Source organism: Procambarus clarkii, chromosome 9 (genome assembly GCF_040958095.1).
Source record: "Procambarus clarkii isolate CNS0578487 chromosome 9, FALCON_Pclarkii_2.0, whole genome shotgun sequence".
Classification (NCBI taxonomy): Eukaryota; Metazoa; Arthropoda; class Malacostraca; order Decapoda; family Cambaridae; genus Procambarus; species Procambarus clarkii.
In genome coordinates this window covers 37,566,760-37,587,544 of record NC_091158.1, presented here as the reverse complement: position 1 = coordinate 37,587,544, position 20,785 = coordinate 37,566,760, and positions in this window count along the sequence as shown.

The following is a 20,785-nucleotide window of genomic DNA, read 5'->3' as shown; positions in this document are numbered from 1 at the left end:
CTTGCTTAATCTGTGTCACCTGATCGTAGAATTCTATCAAGCCTGTAAGGCAAGATTTACCCTCCCTGAATCCATGTTGGCGATTTGTCACAAAGTCCCTTCTCTCCAGATGTGTTACCAGGTTTTTTCTCACGATCTTCTCCATCACCTTGCATGGTATACAAGTCAAGGACACTGGCCTGTAGTTCAGTGCCTCTTGTCTGTCGCCCTTTTTGTATATTGGGACCACATTCGCCGTCTTCAATATTTCTGGTAGGTCTCCCGTCTCTAGTGACTTACTATACACTATGGAGAGTGGCAAGCAAAGTGCCTCTGCACACTCTTTCAGTACCCATGGTGAGATCCCATCTGGACCAACCGCCTTTCTAACATCCAGATCCAGCAGGTGTCTCTTGACCTCCTCTCTCGTAATTTCGAACTCCTCCAAGGCCGCCTGGTTTACCTCCCTTTCTCCTAGCACAGTGACCTCACCCTGTTCTATTGTGAAGACCTCCTGGAACCTCTTGTTGAGTTCCTCACACACCTCTCTGTCATTCTCTGTATACCTGTCCTCGCCTGTTCTAAGTTTCAATACCTGTTCTTTCACTGTTGTTTTCCTTCTGATGTGACTGTGGAGTAGCTGTGTGTGTGTGTGTGTGTGTGTGTGTGTTTGCGTGTGTGCGTGTATTTGGGCGTGTGTGCGTGCGTGTGTCACGAGTTCCCATAAGCGTTAACCTCTATCTAAAATGAGCCACTTTAAGATCTTTAAATATATATGATATCCTGAACAAGGTGTGTGGTAGTGTAGTTGAGTGTGTAGTAGTGTGGGGGGGGGGTGTGGTAGTGTTGTGGGGTGTGTGGAAGTGTGGTGGGGTGTGTGGTAGCGTGATGTGGTGTGTGTAGTGTTCTGGGGTGTGTGGCTGTGTGGTGGGGATTGTGGTACTTTGGTGGGGCGTGTGGTAGTGTTATAGGGTGTGTGGTAGTGTGGTAGTGATGTGTGGTTGTGTGGCAGTGTGGTGGAGTGTGTGGTTGTGTGGTGGGGTGTGTGGTAGTTTGGGGTGTGTTGTAGTGTTGTGTGGTGTGTGATAGTTTGGTGGGGTGTGTGTAATGTTCTGGGGTGTGTTTTAGTGTGGGATGTGTGGTAGTGTGGTTGGGTGTGTAGTAGTGAGGGGGGTGTGGTAGTGTTGTTAGGTGTGTGGAAGTGTGGTGGGGTGTGTCAAAGTGTCGTGGGGGTTGTGTGATAGTGGTGGGGTGTGTGGTGGGGATGTGTGGTAGTGTGGGGGGGTTGTGTGGTTATATTGTGGGGATGTGTGGTAGTGTGGTGGGGTTGTGTGGTAGTGTGGTAAGGTGTGTGGTGAGGGTGTGTGGTAGTGTGGTGGGGAGTGTGGTAGTTTGGGGGTGTGTGGTTGTGTGGTGGGGTGTGTGGTTGGGTTGTGTGATAGTGGTGGGGTTGTGTGGCAGTGTGGTAGTGTGGTGGGGTTGTGTGGTAGTGTGGTGTGGAGTGTGGTAGTGTTGTGGGGTATGTGGTAGTGTTGTGGGGTGTGTTGTAGTTTATTGGGGTGTGTGGTAGTGTGGTGCGCTGTGTGGTAGTTTACTGGGGTGTGTGGTAGTGTGGTGCGGTGTGGTAGTATTGTGAGGTTGTGTGGTATTGTCGTGGGGTTGTGTATTATTGTGGTGGGGGTGTGTGGTAGTGTTGTGCGGTGTGTGGTAGTGTGGTGGGTGTGTGGTAGATTGCTGGGGATGTGTTGTAGTGTGGTGGGTTGTGTGGCAGTGTGGAGAGTTGTGTGGTAGTATGGTGGGAATTGTGGCAGTGTGGTGGAGTTATGTTATTGTAGTGGGGTGTGTGGTATTGTGGTGGGGTTGTGTGGTAGTGTGGTGGGGTTGTGGTGGTGAGGTGGAGTTGTGTGGTCGTGTAGTTGGGTGTGTGGTAGTGTGGTGGGCGAGTGATAGTGTGGTGGTTTGTTTGGTAGTGAGGTGGGGTATGTGGTAGTGTGGTGGGAGTGTGTAGTAGTGTGTGGAGATGTGTGGTAGTGTGGTGGGATATGTTGTAGTGTGGTGGGGTTTTGTGGTAGTATGGTGGGGAGTGTGGTAGGGGTGTGTGGGAGTGTGGCGGGGTGTGTGGCAGTGTGGTTGGGTTGTGTGGTTGTGGTGGGGTTGTGTGGTAGTGTGGTGGGGTGTGTGGTAGTGTGGTGGGGTTGTGTGGTAATGTGGTGGGGTGTGTGGTAGTGTGGTGGGGAGTGTGGCAGTGTGGTGGGGTTGTGTGATAGTGTGGTGAGGTGTGTTGTAGTGCGGTGCGGGTGTGTGGTAGTGTGGCGGGGTTGCGTATTATTATTCAGGGAAGTGTGGGAATGTGGTCGGATTGTGTGGTGGTGTGGTGGGGTTGTGTGGTCGTGTAGTGGGGTGTGTGGTGGGTGTGAGATAGTGTGTTGGTTTGTGTGGTTGTGTGGTGGGGTGTATAGTTTTTGGTGGGGGTATGTGGTTGTGTGTTGGGGTGTGTGGTAGTGTGGTAGTGTGGTGAGGTGTGTGGGAGTGGTGGGGGTGTGTGGTAGAGTGGTGGGGTGTGTGGAAGTGTGGTGAGGTGTGTGGTAGTGTGGTGGAGGGTGTGGTAGTGTGGTGGGGTGTGTGGTAGTGTGGTGGGTTGTTTGATAGTGTGGTGGGGTGTGTGGTAGTGTGGTGGGGTGTGTTGTAGTGTGGTGGGGTTTGTTGTAGTGTGGTGGGGAATCTGATAGTGTGATGGGGTGTGTTGTTGGAAATTTCCAACACTAATACAATACTATTGTATTATTATAAACTAGTATTAAAATATACTAATTACTGTAGTTACTAAAATTTACTAACAGTGATGTTCACATGAACTAACTATTATATCTGTATAGGGATGCTGGAATTCTTCCGAAACCAAGCACCAGTATTGCGTCAGATTATACCTAATTAAACACATATATATCCAGTGTGTTAGAGAATTGAATGTGTTCTCTAAAATCATCAGTATTCCGTGTGATAATTATTTATGGATAACATAACCCCCAAATAATTCCAAATCGAGAGTTTTTAGTTACAATTGTTATCAAGTAATAATTTTACCGTCACGCGTGAATGCCATGGAGAAAACTAAAATCTCCATTTCTTGTTTCCTACCATAAGACGAGAAAGTAATAATATTTAACTCCCTAGAATTACAACCCAGTCTTTATTAAAGCATTTCAGCCACAATTACGCTAAATAATATTATTCGTGATAAATAATTTCTGTGGCGAATGAGGGACACTAGCGGGAGAGGAAGGAGAAGCCATTGTTGTTGTGGACGAGACGCCAGGGTGTGTGGCGTGGAAGTCTCGTGTTGCGGAATTGAGCAACAAGGTCGTGGTGTCAGAGTCTGAGACACGTGAAGTTGAGATTATCAGCAAGAATTACCCTGGTACTCAACATAGAACTAGTTAATATTGTTCTACGTGATCTGCAGAGACCGGCTAACTAATAACGTGTCGACATTCAAGCCAAGCTATCAACCACGTGCACGACATTGCGAGAGTTTGAGCTTGGGACGCGGTTTCGGCAAGCTTCAACCTAATTGGTACCCTTAGCTAAGTATATAATTCCCTTTTGATGCATCATTAGAGATTGTATATGTCGGGGCAGCTTGTCGTTAGATCGTGAGACCATAACAAATCCAATGTTAGTATCATAACAAAATTGTTTTCCATTTTCATGAATATAGATTTTTCAGTAGCCTAGTTCAATGCTACGTAATATCTCTTAAATTACAGCTCGCATGTGAGGAGTCAACGAGCTGTTACCTTACTCCGTGTTATTCACCTCCAAGTGTTTCTACGAGGAATTCCGGAGATCCCGAGGATGAGTCGTGACTGATGTCATTGAAATCGTCTTAAAGCTCAGACTTTTTGTACTCGCTTATTTATTCTAAAAATCATTAATTCTATGTCAAATTATCTAATTGGATACTGATCATGTACACTGGAGATAATCCATGTTTATTTGAATGATTAATTTCTGATGCTAATGATCTTTATAATTACTGGTGATAATCTTCTATAGATTTCTTTAATTTGGTCATAAGATTAGTTATTACACAATGGACTGGTGCACGAACCACACTAGTTCCTAGACGTATATGAAGTTCTAGCAATAACCCCCCAATGTAGATGTTTGAGGCTTTGATTCAAGTTAATTATCTATACAGCCCATTAATTATTTAAGTGATTATACTTCCTAATATTTAGCCATAGACACTGGTTCTTCCTGGAGTTTCAAATGATCACTTTTTATTAGTTTCCCTCTTTTCTTAAAAGCGGGTGGTCCTTCGTAATTGATTTCACTACTTTAATAATTAAATAAATAGAGTCAAGCCTCAAATATCCCACATGTGTGGTAGTGTGGTGGGTTGCGTGGTAGTGTGGTGGGGTTGTGTGGTAGTGTAGTGGGGTGTGTGGTAGTGTGGTGAGGTTGTATATTATTGTTGTGGGAAGTGTGGTGGGGTGTGTGGTAGTGTGGTGGGGGGTGTGTTTACTGTGGCGGGGTGTGTAGTAGTGTGGTGGGGTGTGTGGTAGGTTGGTGGGGTGTGTGGTATTGTGGTGGGGTTGTGTAGTATTGTCGTGGGGTGTGTGGTAATTTGGTGGGTTGTGTGGTAGTATAGTGGGGTATGAAGTACTGTGGTGGGGTTGTGTGGTAGTGTATTGGGGTGTGTGGTGGTGTGGTGAGGTTGTATAGTATTGTTGTGGAATGTGTGTGGTAATGTGGTGAGGTGTGTGGTAGTTAGGTGGAGTGTGTGTGGTAGTGTGGTGGGGATGTGTGGTAGTGTGGTGGGGTGTTTGGTAGTGTGGTGGGGTGTGTGGTAGTGTGGTAGGGGTGTGTGGTGGTGTGTGTATTAGTGTGGTGGTGTGCGTGGTAGGGATATGGGGTGTTTGGTAGTGTGGTGGGGTTGTGTGGTAGAGTGGTGGGTTGTGTGGTAGTGTGGTGTGGTGTGTGGTAGTGAGGTGGGGTTGTGTGGTAGTGTGGTGGGATGTGCGGTGAAATGTGTGGTAGTGTGGTGGGGTGTTTGGTAGTGTGGCGGGATGTGTAGTAGTTTGGTGGGGTGTGTGGTAGTGTGGTGGGTTGAGTGGTAGTGTGGTGGGTGTGTGGTAGTGTGGTGCGGTTGTGTGCTAGTGTGTTGGGGTTGTGTGGTAGTGTGTTAGGGTTGTGTGGTAGTGTGGTGGGATGTGTAGTAGTGTGGTGGGGTGTGTGGTAATGTAGTGGGGTTGTGTGGTAGTGAGGTGGGGTGTGTGGTAGTGTCGTCGGGTGTGTGGTAGTGTTGTGGGGGTGTGTGTTAGTGTGGTCGGGTCGTATGGTAGTGTGGTGGGGTTTGTGGTAGTGAGGTGGGGTTGTGTTGTAGTGTGTTAGGGTTTGTATTAGTAAGGTGGGGTGTGTGGTAGTATGGTGGGGCTGTGTGGGAGTGTGGTGGGGTGTGTGGTAGTGTGGTGGGGTGTGTGGTAGTTTGCTGGGGGGGGGGGGGTGTTATTGTGGTGGGGTCATGTGGTAGTGTGGTAGGATGTGTGGTAGTGTGGTGGGGATGTATGAGAGTGTGGTGGGATTGTGTGGTAGTGTGGTGGGGCTTGTGGTAGTGCGGTGGGGATGTGTAGTATTGTGATGGGGTGTGTGGTAGTGTATTGGGGTATGTGGTAGTGTGATGGGGTGTGTGGTAGTGTGGTGGGGTGTGTGGTATTGTGGTGGGGTCATGTAGTAGTGTGGTGGGGTGTGTGGTAGTGTGATGGGGTTGTATGGGAGTGTGGTTTGATTGTGTGGTAGTGTGGTGGGGTTATTGAAGTGTGGTGGGGATGTGTAGAATTGTGGTGGGCTGTGTGTTAGTGTAGTAGTGTATTGAGGTGTGTGGTAGTGTGATGGGGTGTGTGGTAGTGTGGTGGGGTGTGTGGTATGGGGTGGGGTGTGTGGTAGTGTGGTGGGGTGTGTGGTAATGTGGTTGTGTGTGTGGTAGTGTAGTGGGGTTGTGTGGTAGTGAGGTGTGGTGTGTGATAGTGTGGTGGGGGTGTGTGGTAGTGTGGTGGGGTCGTGTGTTAGTGTGGTGGAGTGTGTAATATTGTGGTGGGGTTGTGTGGGAGTGTGGTTGGATTTTGTGGTAATGTGGTGGGGTTTGTGGTAGTGTGGTGGGGATGTGTAGTATTGTGTTGGGGTGTGCGGTAGTGTGGTAGTATAGTGGGGTGTGTGGTAGTTGGATGGGGTGTGTGGTAGTGTGGTGGGGTTGTGTGGTAGTGTGGTGGTGTGTGTGGTTGTGTGGTGGAGAGTGTTATGGGGTGTGTGGTAGTGTGGTGGGGTGTGTTGTAGTGTGGTGGGGTGTATGGTAGTGTGGTGGGGTGTGTGGTAGTTTGGTGGGGTTGTGTGGCAGTGTGGTGGGGTTTGTGGTAGTGAGGTGGGGGTGTGTGGTAGTGTGGTGGGGTCGTGTGGTAGTGTGGTGGGGTGTGCGGTAGTGTGGTGGGGTGTGTTGTAGTGTGGTGGGGTGTGTTGTAGTGTGGTGTGTGGTAGTGTGGTGGGGTGTGTTGTAGTGAGGTGGGGTGTGTGGTAGTGTGTTGGGGTTGTGTGGTAGTGCGGTGGGGTGTGTGGTAGTGTGGTGGGGTGTGTTATAGTGTGGTGGGGTGTGTGGTAGTGTAGTGGGGTTGTGTGGTAGTGTGGTGGGGTTTGTGGTAGTGTGGTGGGGTGTGTGGTAGTGTAGTGGGGTTGTGTGGTAGTGTGGTGGGGTGTGTGGTTGTGTGGTGGAGAGTGTTGTGGGGTGTGTGGTAGTGTGGTGGGGTGTGTTGTAGTGTGGTGGGGTGTGTGGTAGTGTGGTAGTTTAGTGGGGTTGTGTGGTAGTGTGGTGGGGTTTGTGGTAATGAGGTGGGGTGTGTGGTAGTGTGGTGGGTTTGTGTGGTAGTGTGGTGGGGTGTGTGGTAGTGTGGTGGGGTGTGTTGTAGTGTGGTGGGGTGTGTGGTAGTGTGGTGGGGTGTGTTGTAGTGAGGTGGGGTGTGTGCTAGTGTGGTGGGGTTGTGTGGTAGTGCGGTGGGGTGTGTGGTAGTTTGGTGGGGTGTGTTATAGTGTGGTGGGGTGTGTGGTAGTGTGGTGGGGTGTGTGGTAGTTTGGTGGGGTTGTGTTGTAGTTTGGTGGGGTTTGTGGTAGTGAGGTGGGGTGTGTGGTAGTGTGGTGGGGTTGTGTGGTAGTGTGGTGTGGTTTGTGGTAGTGTGGTGGGGTGTGTTGTAGTGTGGTGGGGTGTGTGGTAGTGTGGTGGGGTGTGTGGTAGTTTGGTGGGGTTGTGTAGTGGGGTTTGTGGTAGTGAGGTGGGGTGTGTGGTATTGTAGTGTGGTGTGTGATAGTGTGGTTGGTTGTGTGGTAGTGTTTCGGACATGACAATAGCACCACTGTCGCTCATGCACAAATAATAAATTATCAAATAAGAATTGGTGAGATGTCGGATATTTTAATAGTGATATATTCCTAACAATTTTAACTTGATCTTCCTCTCATAAATTTAGGGTGGAAAATAGTTTTGCATAATATGTAGAGTCGGTACAAGTCACTAGTATATAAAAATATTCATCTTTAACAGCTTTTTTCAATATCTTACATAAAGTACTGGAATAGTGATGGTTTATGTATAATAACAATTGCGGTATCTGTTGACAGGCATGACAGCCCTTTACATGGCAGTCGCAGGTGATCGCGACAACACTGTGAAGGTCCTCCTCGACGCTGGAGCAGACGTCAACGCTGCAGTTGGTGGCGGTAAGAGTCACACTTATGGATCCCAAAATTATATAACACTCATGTCAAACAACACACCACACTTATCATGTGACAAAATGCAATATTTATATATTGTAATTTAACCAAAATGAGAGAATGACTGTCTGTTTATAGTAGGCAACCCGTTCTCACACAAGACAGCACATATATGACTTAATGCTTAAAGTCAATATGTTGAATATGACTTAGTAAATATGTGATATATTCCCAGTTACTTTTTTTCCAAAACCCAAACTCTTCCTCACGTACCAATTTACGTTTCACAGTACCCGTCCGTCAACGTAGATAGCAGAATAGTCGTGATTGGTTCAATTATAAGGAAAATTGTAGTTTTCAGATCCCACATGGGTTGTGAAATTTACCTACTATTGTCCATGCTCTTAGAATATTACAGATCAGCTACTTCCTATTGAAGGCTCGTAGTTTTGTTTTGAGAAATATTAGTTGTTCTTAGTAAATTATAATAAGCACTAAAAATTATTACATAGAATAACAGTGCTTCACCAATCAATATTATATACCATAGTTTATGCTTTACAAATCTTTAAAGGATGTTTTGTAGGAACGCTAACAGAAAACGATGTTACGTTGGAATGTTTATGGGGTAAACTACTGCAAACAGGATATTATTGTGTCTACTATACCAACTATAGCTAGGATGGGTATATTGTCCACTACCACCTGTTAGGTGGGTAAGGGGTCCAATACCACCCACAGGATGGGTATGAGGGTCACATCCACCCACAGGATGAGTATGGGGACCACATCCATCCACAGGAAGGGTATGGGGTCCAATACCACCCACAGGATGAGTATGGCGTCCACTACAACCCACAGGATGGGTATGGGGCTCCAACCACCCATAGAATGAGTATGGGGCTCCAACCACCCATAGAATGGGTATGGGGTCCAATAACACCCACTGGATGTGCATGGCGTCCATTGTCGAGCTCGAAAACCGCAGCATTCATCTCAGAACCATGCCTATTTCACGCAGATTTCTTAATAAACGTAAGAGTTTTATATGTCACAAGAAAGATAGAAATATAAGCTTCATTCTAAATACCTTACCATGGGTATATTTAAATTTAAAGCGAAGATACGTGTATTTTTATAATAGCCGAGCTCCGACCCCGGACAGATCGATCGACCGAGCAACTCTTTATTTATTTATTTATTTATTTATGCATATACAAGAATGTACATTGGGAATGTGAGGATACATAAAATGGTAATTACAGTCTTGTAAAGCCATTAGTACGCGCAGCGTTTCGGGCAGGTCCTTAATCAAAGAAAATTTTAAGAAGGTAAATGCTTGCAAAATTTATAGACAAAAAAATGATAACAGTTACGTGGAATGAAAAAAATAAGATGAGAGAAAATTGTAGGTACAGTATATTAAAGCACATAGGTAGCTAAGATTGATTGCAATGACAGCTTGAATGGTAGTTGACAAAAATTGGTAGGCTCAATACAGCAGAAACAATATAAGATTGATTGCAATGACAGCTTGAATGGTAGTTGACAAAAATTGGTAGTCACAATCCAGCATATGGCTAGCACATAAAAGAAGACAGCAATGAACACAATGATAAGGTTGTTTGATACTACATAAAAATTAGGAGATTGGGTAACACTAGGTACAGAGCAAATTTAAAGCTCAGTGTAGGAAACTAAGAAGATGAAATTAGGTACTTTTTGGTTTTGCTTTTAAATAAGGCAAAAGTTTTACAGTTTTTCAATTCACTAGGGAGTCAGTTCCATAGACTAGGTCCCTTAATTTGCATAGAGTGTTTACACAGATTAAGTTTGACCCTGGGGATATCAAAGAGATATTTATTTCTGGTGTGGTGATAATGGGTCCTATTACATCTGTCCAGGGAGAGTTTCAGAGCATGGTCTGCATTTAAGAACAGGGTTTTGTAAGTGTAGTTGACACAAGAGAATGTGTGGAGGGAGTTAATATTTAGCAAGTTTAGGGATTTAAACAAGGGAGCTGAGTGTTGTCTGAAAGCAGAGTTAATTATTATTCTGATAGCAGATTTTTGCTGTGTGATGATGGGCTTAAGGTGGTTTGCAGTGGTAGACCCCCATGCACAGATACCATAATTAAGATAGGGGTAGATTAGTGCATAATATAGTGAGAGGAGAGCAGAGTTAGGAACATAATATCTGATTTTGGAGAGTATACCAACTGTCTTAGAGACTTTCTTAGTTATGTGTTGAATGTGGGTGCTGTAGTTGAGTCTCTTGTCTAGGAATAGGCCAAGAAACTTGCCATCATTTTTATTACTGATGTTAATGTTGTCTATCTGTAGCTGAATTGCATTTGATGATTTGCTTTCTCTCAGAACAATGTTTATTTCACGTGAATTCGTTAATAAACATATATGTTTTATATGTCTCAAGAAAGGCAGACATATAAGCTTCACTTTAAACACTTTACCATAGACATATTTAAAGTTCTAATGAAGATACATGTATTTTAAAAATTACGGACCTCCCACCCCGTACAGACTGAACGACAGAGCAACTCTCTCTCAGATCAATGTTTATTTCACTTAAATTCGTTAATAAACACAAGTGTTTTATATGTCTTAAGCAAGATAGAAATAAGAGCTTCATTTTAAATACATTACAATAGACATATTTATAGCTTAAGTGAAGATACATATGTTTTTATAGTAGCGCTCAGTAGCTTGTCGGGCATGGAGTGCAGACGTCTACGCACTTGCCGATATATTGTATAATTAACGAGGATACGCTAATAAAGCCTAAAATCTTATATGCCTCCAGAAAGACCGAGATATGAACATTATTATGATTGCACCAAATGAAATATATCATGTTCGAGAACAAAGATATATCCATTTTAAATTAAGTTTCGACTCTTGCTCGGGCGAGAGAGATGGGGCGACTCTCGCCCCATCTATTGGAGATTCTGTCCACTAAAGACCCAAAGCTACTCAAACCCTCCTAGCATTATTTAGGTAATGAAGTAATATGGTATATATACTCACTATAATGTGGGTGTTGAATGCAGAACATGAGAAAACATATATTTACTCCAAACTAATATAATTTCATTATGAAATAATTAAATAAGTAGCATCAAAGGAAGTCGACGGTCCAAGCGTCAATGTTGTGGAGCGACTTATCCAAGATATATCGTTGTTTGGAAAGGGTTTGTTGGCATATCCAGTTGTCGCACTTCTCTGCACAAATTATCACAAATTTAAATTATAATGTTGACAAGTAGAATACATATTTTTAATAAAATCTAACATAACTAGCCAGAAAAAATTTACCATTTATTAAAAATATATGTTTGGAAGTTAAATCGACTTCATAGAACAATAGTTTTGTTATATTACAAAAAAAAAAAAATATATACTCGTTATTCGTTGACATGCGTTCGTTACCTAAACTACCATGTACTGTACTTATGTAAAATCTCCCATGTCTCTTCGCTCATCTCACCAAACCCTACAGGCTCTGTGATATATTGTTTAATTAATTGAGATTCACAAATAAAGCTTATAATTGTATATGTTATCAAAAAGGCAGAGCTTAGTTTAGTTCATTTATTATGCACCCCATACCCATCCTATGGGGGATAGTGGAGTGTTACAGAGGCACATAATGGGCTCAGGGACTGAGCCCCACAATTCATATAGCCAAGCAAGTTATAATCTTGATAAGCTAGTTACAAAAGTCAATGCACATTGTCACATCAACAATGGGCTCGAGGCCGACCACAAGTACAGTTTATAATTTAAGCAACTGACATATATGGAGGGCTAGTGTCACAATTGATATGTTTATCCTACACATAATACCTCCTCTCCCCCTTCAAATGGGCAGCGGTGGATAGGTTACAATCAAGTCGTTTTTTGCGTTTTATTCAGAGATTAGATCTTATTGGGTGAGGAAAGATATTCATATTTTAAAGAAGGCTTCTTGGCTGATGCTCTCCATTGATGGAAAATATACAACCTTTTGAAAATCAATGTTAGTTTGATCTAGATATTGTAATTAACGAAAGTATTTATGTCATCAGAAAGGTAGAAATATAGGCTACATTTAAAATCCTTTGTCATAAATATAACTGAAGTGAAAACGAAGATATATGCGTTTTGATAGTTACTTGATGGCTAGCTCAGAGTGTGAAGCCCTGCACACCAGCCAATAAATTGTATAATTAGTTTCCATATATTTTAATTAATCTTAAAAATCTATATGTCAGAAGAAAGGAAGATGTAGCCGTTAATGTGACAACATTTAAAAATATATATCTCTTAAGTTAAATAAATAATACCACCTTATCGTCTGTGTCTGGACACATGAAAACTACCTAGGTATCAGTATCCAGCCAGGCGGGGATCACAGGCTGCACAATACTGATAAATTATGTAATGCACTACTTGTGGTCGATCTCGAACCCATTTATGATGTGACGACATATAGTGAATTTTGTAACTAGCTCATCAAGATTGTAACTTGCTTAGCTAAATGAATTGTGGGGTTCGGTCCATTCATTTTCTTTCTTTATTATGCACCCCACAATACCCATTCCGTGGGCGGTGATGTAAAGGATTACAGAGGCACATAATCGGTTCAGGAACTGAACTCTCTAGTTCGTTTAGCTAAGCAAATAACAATCTTTTGACGCTAGTTACAAAATTATTAATGTACACATACATGTACATATACATACGTATACATATATACATACACATACATATTTAATCAACCAAACAAATACACACATCAGTAATCTTTTGTCACAAGTAATTCAACAAAAGGCTCACAACAGTCACTATAAAAGGCACTTTACGTCTATGAGGAGTCGCAGTTACTAGTCTTGCTCCACACCCACCCAACTGGGCGGCAGCTTTACAGTCATTTGCTGCATACTTACCCAACTGGGCGGCAGCTTTACAGTCATGTGCTGCACACATACCCGACTGGGCGGCAGCTTTACAGTCATGTGCTGCACACATACCCAACTTGGTGGCAGCTTTACAGTCATGTGCTCCACACCCACCCAACTAGGCGGCAGCTTTACAGTCATTTGCTGTATACTTACCCAACTAGGCGCCAGCTTTACAGTCATGTGCTCCACACCCACCCAACTGGGCGGCAGCTTTACAGTCATGTGCATGCATTACCTACAGTAAGCAAATTTTGGATACTTCGCTAAGATTTCGGGCAGCACATCATTATGAATGAACTACTTATACACATTTCATGGACACTATTGATGTTGTTATCTTTAAATTCCGCGATTTTTTCGCATTCCATTATATAATGACGCAAAGTATGCGAATAGTTCTGCTGACAGAGTATACATTTAGTCAAATCTACATCATCAGATGTTACAAATTCCCAGAGGTACTTGTAGCCGAGCCTAAACCTAGCAGTGGTAACATCTAGAAGTCTGCTAGCATTATTGGATGACCCATAGACGTGCGATTCATCAAAGTTTATACAATATTGTGAAATTGAGAGTCAGTGTTGTAACATAAATTGGTAAATCATAAATATTGTAAGTTAAGAATCTGATGCATGTGTGTGTGTTGGGGGATGGGGGGGTATACCCTTGGTAAGCGAGAGTGGAAAGTAACCTTACACGTTCTGCGGTCAATGTGGGGGGCGAGGGAGGGTGGGAGAGTCAAATCCACCCTCCAACATCTGGGTATAGTACCAGCAGCCTCCACAACACTCCATCAGCCTCCAGCTGATGCTTGTAGATGCCTCATCTAACCTCACCTATGTCACACATTAACCTACAGTTCCTGTGATAATTAAACTCATCACAGTGGCGTCTCACCAATATAAACTGTATTGGATTTTGTCCCGAAATAGCTATATGCTGACTGGACGTGTATGTATGTATGTATGTATGTATGTATGTATGTATGTATGTATGTATGTATGTATGTATGTATGTATGTATGTATGTATGAATGTATGTACGCATGTATGTATGTATGTATGTATGTATGAATGTATGTATGAATGTATGTACGCATGTATGTATGTATGTATGTATGTATGTATGTATGTATGTATGTATGTATGTATGTATGTATGTATGTATGAATGTATGTATGTATGTATGTATGTATGTATGTATGTATGTATGTATGTATGTATGTATGTATGTATGTATGTATGTTTGTATGTATGTATGTGTGTATGTATTCCCAATCACGTTAAAGACTCCTCCTCTATCATCCAATTAAAAAGAAAAACAACTATGTACTAAATAATCAACTCCTTGTAACTTTAATTATGCTGACCTTCCTATCTGCATTCAGACTGTGCCTACCATCATTATAGGTGATTATAACGCTAGGCATAGGAATATTGGTAATTCGCAGTTCAATAATCGTAACGGCAACCAACTGTTGTCACTATTAGGTAGCCACGATGATGCACAGATTGTGGGTGACCTTGAACCGACGAATATCTACGGGGGTATTCTTGATCTATGTCTCGGTTTCAACGTCTCCCACACCGTGTGCGCCTCGTCAATAGTGCCAGATATGGCGTCTGATCATCTGGCCATATTAGCCACTATAAGCATTGGCAGCTCTATCCTCCCTGGTGGAGTGTTCAAGCGGAAGAGGCTGGCTGTGTCCATCGATCAACGAGACAATCTTGTTGCTCATGTGTCAGATTGGTGCAGTTCATCTGAGCCTTCATCAGTTGAAGATTTTAACAATAAGCTCACAGGTACTATCGAGCAGTTTATAGAAACACTTGATCCATCGTCCAGGCCACGTAACCCAAATTACACTGGTCATAGCACTTATGCTTATTATAATGATTCTAAATTGCATGCACTAAAATGCACTGCCAGAATAATTGGACCAGCTTACAGAAGGACCCGCACTGCTGAAATGCTTAGGCTTTTTCAAACGGCTCTGGCTAAGGCCAGGGAACGTATGGTGGAGCTGAGGCAGACAGACTGGGAAACTTTTGTCCGTGGTCTCAATTCTCACACGCCACTAAGTCGAGCATGGAAGGATATCAACAAGATCAAAGGGAAAAATGCTGCAGAGATCTCGTACCCTAATCCTCTACACAGAACAAATGAGCTTGTTGATGTTTGGGCCACGACTTCCAGCCTTGACAGTCTTCCTCTACTCTCACAGAATGAATTAAATAATAGATATACTGATAGGGCAAGACTCCTTGACTTCATGCGTCATCAAGAGGATGACTGTGAGATGTTTTTTACTGAATACGAACTAGATTCTGCTGTACATAAAGGCAAAGCTACATCACCCGGGGAGGATGGAGTTACTTACGGCATACTGCATATGCTTCTGTTAGTTCCAGGGAATCCCTTGCTTCTATTGTATAATATGAGCTAAGTTACTGGGGAGCTTCCTAAGTCATGGACCAACAGTGTTATTATTCCCATTCCTAAACCTCACCAGCCGAGTGCTTTTCGCCCAATCTCCCTCACTAGTTGTCTCTATAAGTGTCTTGAGAGGATGTTCTCAACCGTCTCCTTTACAAAATTAATAATATGTTGTCTCCCCAGATATATGGCTTTACGCATGGAAAAAGTGTACATCACTGTATTACCACATTCCTCACCCTGCATACTGATAGGTCATATACCACTTCCCTAGATCTTAAGTCAGCCTTTGACATTGCTAACCCACACGTCATTCTGAGAGAACTTGCTAAAATGAGTGTAGGAGGATGGCTTCTACGGTGGATAAGAGGCTATCTATCCAACAGGAAGTCATCTGTACTGTTCCAAGGGCATGGGCGTGTAACGAGAGATTTTGAACTTGGCACTCCACAGGGAGGTGTCCTCAGTCGTACTCTGTTCAATGTGTTAATCAATGCACTTTTAAACTTAGTAACTAGAAGGTCCAGCGAACACATCATTAGCTATGTGGATGATATACTGATCCACACCAATGGGTATACCAACACCCAAAATGTTCTGAACTCTGTATTGTACACATGTCAGGAACTATGATTAGTCATCTCAGTAGAGAAAACAAAGATCCTGAACCGACACCCACCCAGACGGGGTGGGGCCGTTCGCAAAATGCAGTTACATGATGGCTCTCTGCTCGACTATGTTACCAGATACAAATACCTTGGTCTTGAGGTTCTACTGTACCGCAATGTTTTAGCCAGACTGGGTCGCCAACGTAGAGAGAGGTTCCGTGCTCTCAAGGCTGTGGCAGGCTGTGGCAGGCAAACACAACTGTACCGTACAGTGTTATATATTTATTTCAGTTTGAAAAATTTTTAACATTAAAGGATAAATCCTTTAATTGGTTGAAATTGGTTTTAACATTCGAAATCTAATTTGTTGATGTTCAATAATATAAGGTTCAAATTTATTAAGATACATACTTTAAAAACAATTTCTATTTGATACCAACAGTATCACGTTAAGAGAAGCGTCTCGCCTTGCTAACCCAAATATAAAATATATAAAGAAACGGTGCAACTGTACTGGTATCTGCAGTACAAATATATGTCCCTGTTTAAAGAAAAAATAAACTGCAAAAATCACTGCCACTCCTCACACCAATGCAACAATAAGGAGAGTGATAACAGTGCTTCACATTCGACAATGTTAAATTATTTAACAGATGACGAGATAATGAACATTGGAACAAATGTACAGCTCTCTGACCTTCATATAAAATCTGCATGTGACCTCATCAAACAAACTGTGCCAAGCGTAGAAGGCCTTCATGACCCAGCGTTGTAGCGGGACCTCTCCTGGCCAGTTACAATTGGTGAATTTATTCAAATTATCCAAGTTGATGGTTGTCACTGGGTCACCAACCATCAACGTTTCCAACATTGGAGTAACTGGACAAATTAACATATACGACACCAGGCATAAATTACCATCCAAATCTACTGAAGTTATCTTGTATGCTCTTGCTAATTGCCAGGATACCTGGTTGATACCTGGTTGATGGGGTTCTGGGAGTTCTTCTACTCCCCAAGCCCGGCCCGAGGCCAGGCTTGACTTGTGAGAGTTTGGTCCACCAGGCTGTTGCTTGGAGCGGCCCACAGGCCCACATACCCACCACAGCCCGGTTGGTCCGGCACTCCTTGGAGGAATAAATCTAGTTTCCTCTTGAAAATGTCTTGGATGATAAGCTGATATGCAATGTAATGAATGTCAGCAGACACAGGAACTCAAGTATGAGTGGGGTATATGCTGCGGCGTTTGATGCATCACTTGCAAGTGGTGTAGATCCGGTGAACCTCGTATGATGTGCAGAATATGAGACAACATCTACAAGAGAACTTCAAAGGAAAGTATCTCATCTCATTCCCTGCAGCTCAGACACTGAGAAGAAAACGAATCATTTGGTCATGCTCGATGGAAGTGTACTGCATTTGCAGAAAGCCAAATGATTTGAAGCTGATGGTATGCTGTGACCGTTACAATATTTGGCACCATGGATCATGTGTAGGTGTTACAGAATGTAATGATGATTCGTGGATTTGTTTCTTGTGCGCTAGCAAGTTGTGAATTATAATTTAAAATAATTAATACATTATTATTATTATTATTATTATTATTATTATTATTATTATTATTATTATTATTATTATTATTATTATTATTATTATTATTATTATTATAACTTTACCAAATGCTTTGCTGAATCAAATAATGTTATTACTTTCAATATGTTACAATAGCATAATTAAGTGCTGCATGTGTTGGGTCTTTTATATAGTCGGTATTTGTTATATTCTGTACTCTTTTTATGTTATTTAAATTTCAAATAGAAATAGTTTTTAAAGTATGTATCTTAATAAATTTGAACCTTATATTATTTAACATCAACAAATTAGATTTCGAATATTAAAACCAATTTCAACCAATTAAAGGATTTATCCTTTAAATAAATATATAACACTGTACGGTACAGTTGTGTTTAATTATGTTTTGTTATTCCTTTGGAAAAGGTATTTGTGCACCAAGTACTACTAGGTCAGTATGAGATATGCTGAATGTTGTCAATATACCATCTGAATACGCCTCACTTTGCGTTAATCATTGGACGTCCTAATGATTAAGGTCCCCAAAAGGACTTAATCAGACCTCAGTGGACATTTTTACTCTCACTCTCTCTCTCTCTCTCAGAGCATCCTCTTGTGTGTTGTATGTGGGTGCTGAAGTTCAGTCTCTTCTCTATGTATAGGTGAAGGAACTTTCCATAATTGTTATTGCTAATGTTTACTTGTAATACTGGGTATACATCCGGTGTTCTTACCCTCGACCGCGGAGAGGGTAAGCCGCGGCCGTATGGTCTGAAACCCACAAATATTTACAATGGGGAGGGGGGGGGGATAACATTTCCTCTTCAAGCACGCGCACACAAATGAACTATGTTATTTAACTGGAAGCACTCGTACAACATAATTTACACGATTTCTCAGGATAATTATACTTCTTACCAGCATATATACAGTATAGTATCTAGGAGGTTCTCTTCAATGATATCTAAGATAATTAAAAGAACCCAAGCAAACTACTATGGAAATGTGCAGGACAAACATATCAATTGTGACACTAGCTCTCCACTTATGGCATTTTCTTAATTTAGAAACTGTACTTGTGGTCGATCTCGAACCCATGTTCTTGATGTGACGATGTGTTATGAATTTTGTGGCTAGCTCCTCAAGATTGTAACTTGCTTAGATCAATAAATTGTGTGTTCAGTCCCTGAACCCATTATGTGATAAATTAACTAAACTAAAAACTATAGTATGGCGACGAAACCTGAACTGCATAATGTAAATAGGAATTAACCAGAAAAAGATATAGGTGAAGAATAACACCAGGTAACTGTAAAGCTGCCGCCCAGTTGGGTGGGTGTGGAGCACATGACTGTAAAGCTGCCGCCCAGTTGGGTGGGTGTGGAGCACATGACTGTAAAGCTGCCGCCCAGTTGGGTGGGTGTGGAGCACATAACTGTAAAGCTGCCGCCCAGTTGGGTGGGTGTGGAGCAAGACTAGTAACTGTGCGACTCCTCATAGATGTAAAGTGCCTTGTATAGTTACTGTTGTGAGCCTCTTGTTGAATCACTTGTGATACAAAAGATTACTGATGTGTGTATTTGTGTGGGTGATTAAATATGCATGTGTATGTATATATGTATATGTACATGTATGCATAAGTATGTGTACATTAATAATTTTGTAACTAGCGTCAAAAGATTGTTATTTGCTTCGCTGAACGAACTAGAGGGTTCAGTTCCTGAACCGATTATGTGCCTCTGTAAACCTTTACACCACCGCCCACGGGATGGGTATTATGGGGTGCATAATAAAGAAAGAAAATGAATGGACCGAACCCCACAATTCATTTAGCTAAGCAAGTTACAATCTTGATGAGCTAGTTACAAAATTCACTATAAGTCGTCACATCATAAATGGGTTCGAGATCGACCACAAGTAGTGCATTACATAATTTATCAGTATTGTGCAGCCTGTGATCCCCGCCTGGCTGGACACTGATACCTAGGTAGTTTTCATGTGTCCAGACACAGGCGATAAGGTGGTATTATTTATTTAACTTAAGAGATATATATTTTTAAATGTTGTCACATTAACGGCTACATCTTCCTTTCTTCTGACATATAGATTATTAAGATTAATTAAAATATATGGAAACTAATTATGCAATTTATTGGCTGGTGTGCAGGGCTTCACACTCTCAGAGCTAGCCATCAAGTAACTATCAAAACGCATATATCTTCGTTTTCACTTCAGTTATATTTATGACAAAGGATTTTAAATGTAGCCTATATTTCTACCTTTCTGATGACAAATACTTTCGTTAATTACAATATCTAGATCAAACTAACATTGATTTTCAAAAGGTTGTATATTTTCCATCAATGGAGAGCATCAGCCATGAAGCCTTCTTTAAAATATGAATATCTTTCCTCACCCAATAAGATCTAATCTCTGAATAAAACGCAAAAAACGACTTGATTGTAACCTATCCACCGCTGCCCATTTGATGGGGAAGAGGGGGTTATGTGTAGGATAAACATATCAATTGTGACACTAGCCCTCCATATATGTCAGTTGCTCAAATTATAAACTGTACTTGTGGTCGGTCTCGAGCCCATTGTTGATGTGACAATGTGCATTGACTTTTGTAACTAGCTTATCAAGATTATAACTTGCTTGGCTATATAAATTGTGGGGCTCAGTCCCTGAGCCCATTATGTGCCTCTGTAACACTCCACTATCGCCCATAGGATGGGTATGGGGTGCATAATAAATGAACTAAACTAAGCTCTGCCTTTTTGATAACATATACAATTATAAGCTTTATTTGTGAATCTCAATTAATTAAACAAGGCGATGAGTCACAATAACGTGGCTGAAGTATGTTGACCAGACCACACACTAGAAGTTGAAGGGACGACGACGTTTCGGTCCGTCCTGGACCATTCACAATAGACTTGAGAATGGTCCAGGACGGACCGAAACGTCCTCGTCCCTTCTACTTCTAGTGTGTGGTCTGGTCAACTTAATTAAACAATATATCACAGAGCCTGTAGGGTTCGGTGAGATGAGCGAAGAGACATGGGAGATTTTACATAAGTACAGTACATGGTAGTTTAAGTAGCGAACGCATGTCAACGAATAGCGAGTATATATAACAAAACTATTGTCCTATGAAGTCGATTTGAAGTTAGTGATAGACACCAATGTGTTGCCATCAATAATATAATCTCTCCCATTCTACCAATAACCGTTGGAGTGCCACAGGGCAGCATCTTGGGGCCTCTTCTATTTCTTATATACATCAATGGTCTGCCTAATGTGTCTAACATTCTGAAACCTATTTTGTTTGCTAATGATGCTACCCTCATCTACTCCAACCCCAACCCACATACACTAAATGATGTTGTTAATAATGAACTAAAAAAAGTCCACTTATGGATGCCAACCAACAAACTAACACTTAACATAGAAAAGACCTACT